The sequence below is a fragment of the Heptranchias perlo genome, chromosome 16, assembly GCF_035084215.1.
Source record: "Heptranchias perlo isolate sHepPer1 chromosome 16, sHepPer1.hap1, whole genome shotgun sequence".
Taxonomy (NCBI): Eukaryota; Metazoa; Chordata; class Chondrichthyes; order Hexanchiformes; family Hexanchidae; genus Heptranchias; species Heptranchias perlo.
Window position 1 is genome coordinate 18,540,345 of NC_090340.1, and position 9,236 is coordinate 18,549,580.

The window sequence follows — 9,236 nt, forward strand, 5'->3', positions numbered from 1 at the left end:
TATCTTGGCAGTTAGCCAACTTAAATATTTGTTGCTTTTCTTTAGCAAAAAAAAAAATCCTTGGGCTCATTGAAGTTAATCAAGTGAAAAGGCTAGGCTTTGAATCCAGTTTTAGTTCACTTACAATCCCCATTATTTGACTCATCAGTGGCGCAGCATAGCAGGAATTACTGTGTCCCATTGAGCATCTGGCCATCTGGGTCCACACTCCTTTCTCACCTTAAATTCCATTTCACCCTGATTATTTATGCAGCACATTTTAAGTGGATAAGTGGACACAGTATGAACTGCTTCTGATGCAAGTCTATTCCACAGTGATCTGGGGGCAGGGGCAGGGAATAATTCTGTGATAATTTTAAATTGAATAAGCACTGCTTACATCCACATTATTCATGCCACTTATTATTTCAAATACTTGGATCGTGTCACCTCAATCTTTTTTTTTGATAAAATGAATTTCTGTTCTGAGAGTCTCTTTTCAAAACTTGGAACTAGAAATGCTGGAATTATTCCGATTGGTCTCCTCATTGCATCAATTTTCCTTTGAAAGCAGGGTCCCAACTTGCACAGACTATTCTAAATGTGCCTTTAAATAACTTCAGAAGATATGCACCAGTCACCTACTGAATGTGGGCGGACGTAGCGACTTGACCAATGCCACTGTAATCTCCTTCTAATGTCTGGGAGAACTCAGCTGCAAACAGGATTGAGAGAAAGAGAGAAATAAAGACACCCCCCGGTAATGACTTCCTTGGTGAATCTGAACCGCTGAAAGCACTGATCCTCATAAACCCAGGTAATTCATTTTGGGTCTTCACAAACTTTTTGCAAGTCTTGCCCTTCTCCTTGCTATACTTGGTCTGCTGGCATTGTTAAAGTATGGTTTGAATGTAATTCAATTAAAAGGTGTTACATATTAATGTCAAAGTTTGGAACATAAAGTTACTTAAATGTGGAAAATTGCCCAGGTATGTCCTGTCCACAAAAAACAGGACCAATCTGGCCAATTACCTACCCATCAGTCTACTCTCAATCATCAACAAAGTGATGGAAGGTGTTGTCGACAGTGCTATCAAGCAGCACTTACTCACCAATAACCTGCTCACCGATGCTCAGTTTGGATTCTGCCAGCACCACTCAGTTCCAGACCTCATTACAGCCTTGGTCCAAATGTGGACAAAAGAGCTGAATTCCAGAGGGGAGGAGAGAGTGACTGCCCTTGACATCAAGGCAGCATTTGACCGAGTGTGGCACCAAGGAGCCCTGGTAAAATTGAAGTCCATGGGAATCAGGGGGAAAACTCTCCAGTGGCTGGAGTCATACCGAGCACAAAGGAAGATGGTAGTGGTTGTTGGAGGCCAGTCATCTCAGCCCCAGGACATTGCTGCAGGAGTTCCTCAGGGCAGTGTCCTAGGCCCAGCCATCTTCAGCTGCTTCATCAGTGACCTTCCATCTATCATAAGGTCAGAAATAGGGATGTTCGCTGATGATTGCACAGTGTTCAGTTCCATTCGCAACCCCTCAGATAATGAAGCAGTCCGTGCCTGCATGTAGCAAGACCTGGACAACATCCAGGCTTGAGCTCATAAGTGGCAAGTAACATTTGCGCCAGACAAGTTGGAGATGGTCATTGCCTGGCACAAGAGACAATCTAACCACCTCCCCTTGACATTCAACGGCATTACCATCGCCAAATCCCCACCATCAACATCCTGGGGGTCACCATTGACCACAAACTTAACTGGACCAGCCACATAAATACTATGGCTACAAGAGCAGGTCAGAGGCTGGGTATTCTGTGGCAAGTGAGTCACCCCCTGACTCCCCAAAGCCTTTCAGCCATCTACAAGGCACAAGTCAGGAGTGTGATGGAATACCCTCCTCTTGCCTGGATGAGTGCAGCTCCAACAACACTTAAGAAGCTCGACACCATCCAGGACAAAGCAGCCCGCTTAATTGGCACCCCATCCAGCACCCTAAACATTCACTCCCTCCACCACCGGTGCACAGTGGCTGCAGTGTGTACCATCCACAGGATACAATGCAGCAACTCGCCAAGGCTTCTTCGACAACACCTCCCAAATCCACGACCTCTACTACCTAGAAGGACAAGGGCAGCAGGCACATGGGAACAACACCACCTTCACATTCCCCTCCAAGTAGCACACCGTCTTGACTTGGAAATATATTGCCGTTCCTTCATAGTCACTGGATCAAAATCCCAGAACTCCCTACCTAACAGCACTGTGGGAGAACCTTCACCACACGGACTGCAGCGGTTCAGGAAGGCAGCTCACCACCACCTTCTCAAGGGCAATTAACGTTATGCAATAAATGCTGGCCTTGCCAGCTACGCCTACATCCCACGAACGAATAAAAAAAAATGAATTGGATCCAACCCACTGATGAAAAATAGGAATGCATTTCTTGATTTTATATTGGGAGTTCCAAACTTTTTGTTTTGATGGGCCATTTAATTGTGTACTATGGAGTCCCACAGGCCACAAAATTACAATTACAAACATTGGATTCAAGGACAATGAAGTGTACACTTACAGATCATTGCAAAGGTGGGTTCCAGTTTATGAGATCATTTTAAATCAATGTTTGCAATTGAATATTGATGAGAGTTTACTCCTGCTCAATGTCTGATTTCCTCCTTCCCTTCTGAAGTATCTGGAGATGTTTAAGGTGCTATAGAAGTGCAAGTTGCTGTTACAATAATTAGTGTAGCTTATTTACTGAATGTTTGATTACATTGCTTACTGGGTTCTGCATTAGAGTTAACCTAAGAAATCATAATTAGCCCACAGTATAAAGTTGCACAGATATACTAGAGTGCCAAGAACAAAAAGAGAATTAAATTCAACTTTCATTTAACACACTTGCAGTTGGCTAACCCCAGAATAGGTCACCAAACTTGACCATGCCATTGGGAGAGACATAAAGGAAAGGTCTGATATTCCTTCACAGGGGAAGAGGGAAAAGAGAGATGAAGAGCCATCTGGAGGATGCTATTTATTTTTGAAAATTCAGCTGTTTCTCTCAAACAAGGCTTATGCCATCACCAAACCCAAAATGGTAGATTCCTGCCTTTTTGTAAAGTTTGGATACACACAGTCACAAACACACCTTTGCGTTTTCTTCCATCTCCTAAGGGTGTTGACTCCTTCAATGGAATACTGTTTGATGGGAAGTGCTCATCACCCAGTAGCTCACTCAAGTGGTCATCGTTCAGATGGGAGTCCTTACAGTGTCATTAGGTTATTTGACTGTGGAGGAAATCGCAACTGACCCTGATCTTGTCCTCACCCAGCATCCACACAAGTGCAATTCCAGTAGGGGATGCTGTATTTTCACATGTGAACAGGAGCCACATTTACCCTTTTTTGCAGCAACTATAACAGGATTTTTTAAATGTAATACTGGGCAAACAGTATTTCAGGGCCAGTTGTTAGAATTAAAGGATACCTCATGGATAAAGTGAAAGTTCAATAGGTGTATCAAATCCCAGAGAAAGCAGCAATAAAAAACAAAAAAGGAAGTTATCGCCATCAAGACCACAGATGGATTGCCAAAGCTAATCAGTGGCTGACATTTCCTGCACTGCTTGGTGTAGTAAATGGGAAATTCAATCTTCTTTGTGGTTTAACAGTAAGAGATTCAGATTACTTTTATTATACCATTTGTTTCTTTTAATTTCTTATAGGTCAATGGTGCACATGCTTAGCCTCTGCAAGAAGGTTAAATGATTGGTTAATAGGTTGCTTGCTATTTGGAAAAAGCAATGTGTGCTGGACATACTGCATTTAGATTCTGGATGAGGAAATGAAGATCATGGGTGGAATTGTCTTGTGCCCCATTAGTGTTCAACAAAAAACCTTTTTTTGTGTTATTAGTGCTGTTACATTCAGTACTGACGTAACAGCAATCACCAGCTGGTAGTAAATCAGCATGATGGTAAATTACTACCCTTTAGTTGCAGTTCCAAAGATTCCCACTCATATACCATGATCCTAAAACAAACCTTTATATTACAGCAAGTAATCCACTCAGATAAGCGGAGTAACCTCTGACAAAAATGGGGATTTTTCCATTGTACTTTTATATGACTTTTGATAGGCATGGAAAATATGATGTAAACATTTGGCTTCAGCCAACAGTATCTCTCAGCAAAGTTCATTGTTTCTATGGCAAGAGTGACCAATACACATAACTGTCTACACAATCAGACCACGGCAATGAGAGAGAGGTCCATAGCGCATAGATTAACTTTGTTTTAACACCACTGTTCAGAAATTAATCAAATCATAGGTTTCTCAATGGCTTGAATTTGCTGTTTTGAAGTGTTCACTCATTCAAGTTAATGATTCAAGTTAACAGACTTAGGACAGTCATATTTAAATTACTCCAATAGCTGAACAATTAAATGGAAGTTGTTTGCAGGAAGACACTTCCATCCTGATATTAACATCTTTCCCCACATCGACCCAAAACGTTAACTGTTTCTTTCTCCACCGATGCTGCCTGACTTGCTGAGTATTTCCAGCATTTTCCGTTTTTAATCCCATAATGTCACAGTTCAGTTGTGCTCTCAGGCTGCCTGTAGACTTCAAAGGCATGGTTAGATCTTGGAAGGTATTCCCTAGCAATAAATCACAGCCCTAGTTTCTCAATTTTTATATCTAAACTTTTGTAGATTGGACATTTATATCATGCATGAGATTGGACAATTTTAGCACCCACGTACAAATTTGAATGATGAAAGGCTGCAGAAGATTGTTCCATCCAAGAGTCCTGTTGCTTATTAAGTTTTGTAGGAAATAAGTTCTATAAAGGGTACTTTAATCTCATGAGTTGATTCTGTCTTTATTGAATAACATTCAGTAACTTGCTATGTCTTACTGCTTTATATTTTATTTGTAAATACATCGGACTACTAGTTTCAACCTTTCTGCTTTGTTCTGATGATGTGCTGTGAGGGGAAACTCATTACCAAGGTCATCTCCTTTCACAAAGCCTGGATCATGTATTTTGTGGGCCTCCTTCCTGCAAAGCTAAAAAGCTCAGTCCACCGTTGCTAGATTACAGGCAGTAACACCTCACCTGAAGAGCATTAACGTTTGCGGGTTCAGTGCCCTGAACTGGGAGCAGACTCAGACAGTTCAACATGCCAAATTGTTACAGACAAAAATGGCTACCTTGGCCCTTTCACTTGCTGTAGCAGCACTGCAATTTCTTCTCCCAAGAGAGGCTGATACCCGATAGAGGGTGCTAATAGTACCAGGCACCCAGTGTGAATATTTAATGAACATTTAATGAACACCTCGAGAATTTTCAGTTAATCAGAGAGCAAGCATGGATTTGTGAAAGGTAGGTCGTGCTTGACAAACCTGATTGAATTTTTTGAAGAGGTGACTATAGTGGACAGGGGAATGTCAATGGATGTTATTTATATGGACTTCCAGAAGGCATTTGATAAGGTCCCACATAAGAGACTGTTAGCTAAGATAGAAGCCCATGGAATCGAGGGAAAAGTATGGACTTGGTTAGGAAGTTGGCTGAGCGAAAGGCGACAGAGAGTAGGGATAATGGGTAGGTACTCACATTGGCAGGACGTGACTAGTGGAGTCCCGCAGGGATCTGTCTTGGGGCCTCAATTATTCACAATATTTATTAACGACTTAGATGAAGCCATAGAAAGCCTCATATCTAAGTTTGCTGATGACACAAAGATTGGTGGCATTGTAAGCAGTGTAGATGAAAACATAAAATTACAAAGCGATATTGATAGATTAGGTGAATGGGCAAAACTGTGGCAAATGGAATTCAATGTAGACAAATGTGAGGTCATCCACTTTGGATCAAAAAAGGATAAAACAGGGTACTTTCTAAATGGTAAAAAGTTAAAAACAGTGGATGTCCAAAGGGACTTAGGGGTTCAGGTTAATAGATCATTGAAGTGTCATGAACAGGTGCAGAAAATAATCAAGAAGGCTAATGGAATGCTGGCCTTTATATCTAGAGGACTAGAGTACAAGGGGGCAGAAGTCATGCTGCAGCTATACAAAACCCTGCTCAGACCGCACCTGGAGTACTGTGAGCAGTTCTGGGCACCGCACCTTCGGAAGGAAATATTGGCCTTTGAGGGAGTGCAGCGTAGGTTTACTAGAATGATACCCGGACTTCAAGGGTTAAGTTACAAGGAGAGATTACACAAATTGGGTTTGTATTTTCTGGAGTTTAGAAGGTTAAGGGGTGATCTGATCAAAGTTTATAAGATATTAAGGGGAACAGATAGGGTGGATAGAGAGAAACTATTTCTGCTGGTTGGGGATTCTAGGAGTAGGGGGCACAGTCTAAAAATTAGAGCCAGACCTTTCAGGAGCGAGATTAGAAAACATTTCTACACACAAAGGGTTGTAGAAGTTTGGAACTCTTCTGCAAACTGCAATTGATACTAGCTCAATTGCAAAATTTAAATCTGAGATAGATAGCTTTTTGGCCACCAAAGGTATTAAGGGATATGGGCCAAAGGCAGGTATATGGAGTTAGATCACAGATCAGCCATGATGTTATCAAATGGCGGAGCAGGCACGAGGGGCTGAATGGCCTACTCCTGTTCCTATGGTACATCTTGGAAAATTGGGCTAGTTCTTGGTGGTGTTACATTGACAGGCAGAAGTGCAATTCCACTGCACTTCCAGCAGTAAACCTGCCACAGAAGAAAAATCGAGTCCCTCATGTTCTGTATTAAATGGAATGGGGACATTCAGAAGGCAATTTCTGACCAATGTGACAGATGTGCTTTGTCTTTTTCCCCCAGGTACAAGTGTGGCGAGTGACTCACCTCCTGACTCCCCAAAGCCTTGCCACCATCTACAAGGCACAAGTCAGGAGTGTGATGGAATACTCTCCACTTGCTTGGATGAGTGCGGCTCCAACAACACTCAAGAAGCTCGACACCATCCAAGATAAAGCAGCCCGCTTGATTGGCACCCCATCCACCACCCTAAACATTCACTCCATTCACCACCGGCGCACAGTGGCTGCAGTGTGTACCATCCACAGGATGCACTGCAGCAACTCGCCAAGGCTTCTTCGACAGCACCTCCCAAACCCGCGACCTCTACCATCTAGAAGGACAAGAGCAGAAGGCACATGGGAACAACACCACCTGCACGTTCCCCTCCAAGTCACACACCATCCAGACTTGGAAATATATCGCCGTTCCTTCATTGTCGCTGGGTCAAAATCCTGGAACTCCCTTCCTAACAGCACTGTGGGAGAACCGTCACACACGGACTGCAGCGGTTCAAGAAGGCGGCTCACCACCACCTTCTCGAGGGCAATTAGGGATGGGCAATAAATGCTGGCCTCGCCAGCGACGCCCACATCCCGTGAACAAATTTTTAAAAAATGGAATGGGGACATTCAGAAGGCAATTTCTGACCAATGTGACAGATGTGCTTTGTCTTTTTCCCCCAGGTACAAAATGTTCCTCAAAGTTCTCAGTGTTGGTTATACTATTCTCTTGAACACCATGCCACAGTGCCAGTGTTGTGAGCCCCATCCTTTACCCTCATTTTTAATCCTGCTCCTTAGACACAATTGCAGTACCTTCACATAACAACTTGAAGCATAGAACTGGAGAGGCCATTTGACTTATTGGGCCCATTTCTTTCTGAAACTCATCTGATCTACTCTAATATGGCCTCTAATCAATCCATTTAATCCCCTGAGGAATGTTTTATAGCTTCTTTTCCTCCCTCCACCCCACTGAGAAAAGTGAATACAGTAAAATACCAGACTATCTGGGATTCTACCTTACCTTGTCTTCCTTGGTACATTTCCAGGATCGCAGCATTTGAAGATCTCAGTTATATTCTGAAGCATATATTCATGCAGCTTTTTTTTAAAAAAGAAATGTCAGTCCATCCATCAGTGACTACTAAAGCTGGGGGTGGGGGTCAGTTCCAGATAGCCACTGCTGAATGAAAAGAAAAACTTAATCTCAAACTGTATTTATATATTTGATAATTTTATATTTGTTTCTTCTGGCTTTGTAATCATATTCCAAGTTAAATAAAATTGTTTGCATCTACATTATCCATTCTGATGTTCTTCAGGACAGCCTTCTTGCACTAGGATTTGGCGAATGAATCCCTATGCTGACAACAGAATCCCTCTTAACCAATACCTCATCCACCATTGAAACCACACTGGATTTTCCACCCCATCCCCAAAGCAGACTTTCTTTTTTTTTGCAACATAACTTCAGGGTTTCTATCAGCACAGCTGGATTATAGCCCACCTGATGTCTTATAATCATCAAGTGCCCCTCTTCCTGCTTGTTGAGATGCTAAGTGTGATCATTATAGAGTGCTCTCTGATTGGGTGTCTTACTCTACTAGTAACAATAAGTTCCATTTCTCCTTATTAGAAACAGTTGAGCTCCCACAGTGTGGTAATCATATCTAATTATTAATTGAATTGTGGTTACAAGGCCTTCAAAAGTTGTAAACCCAGCCCCAAAGTCTTTTGACATAAGTGGGTAAAGAAGGAGGATCTTGTGAAGGCACAGAATAAAATCAGTAACTGAAATAATCTGAAAAGGGTTCTCTGTTCAAAACCTAGGCTCTTTACAAATTTTACCTGGAGACTAAGGCATGTGAAAACACTCTCTGGGACATGGGGAGCTACGGCTCACCCGTGGGAATAGTGACACCAACGCTAAAAATATCTCGTGTAAAAACGATTTAAAAAACCCTGAAAACTATATGCTACTTACAGGGCCTCAGAGCCCAAAAGGTATCAACTTTTCCTCTGTAGTCTGTGGACATAAATGGACAAATGATTCACAATCGAAAGAACCAGAGGGAAGATGAGGAGAATTTTTTTTAATGCAATGAGTTGTCTTGATCTGGAATGTGCTGCCTGAAAGGGTGGTGCAAGCAGATTCAATAGCAACTTTCAAAAGGGAATTGGATAAATACTTGAAATTGAAAAATTTGCAGGGCTATGGGGAAAGAGCAGGGGAGTGGGACTAATTGGATAGCTCTTTCAAAGAGCCGGCACAGGCATGGTGAGCTGAATGGCCTCTTTCCGTGCAGTAAGATTTTATGAACCACTGATACCATGTACTATGTGGTAGCAGCAGTCGGTTTGGCCAAGCAGAGACACTCAGGTTCCTTTATCTTTGAAACGCATAGACAGCGTCTGCTTTTTTTTTTCCC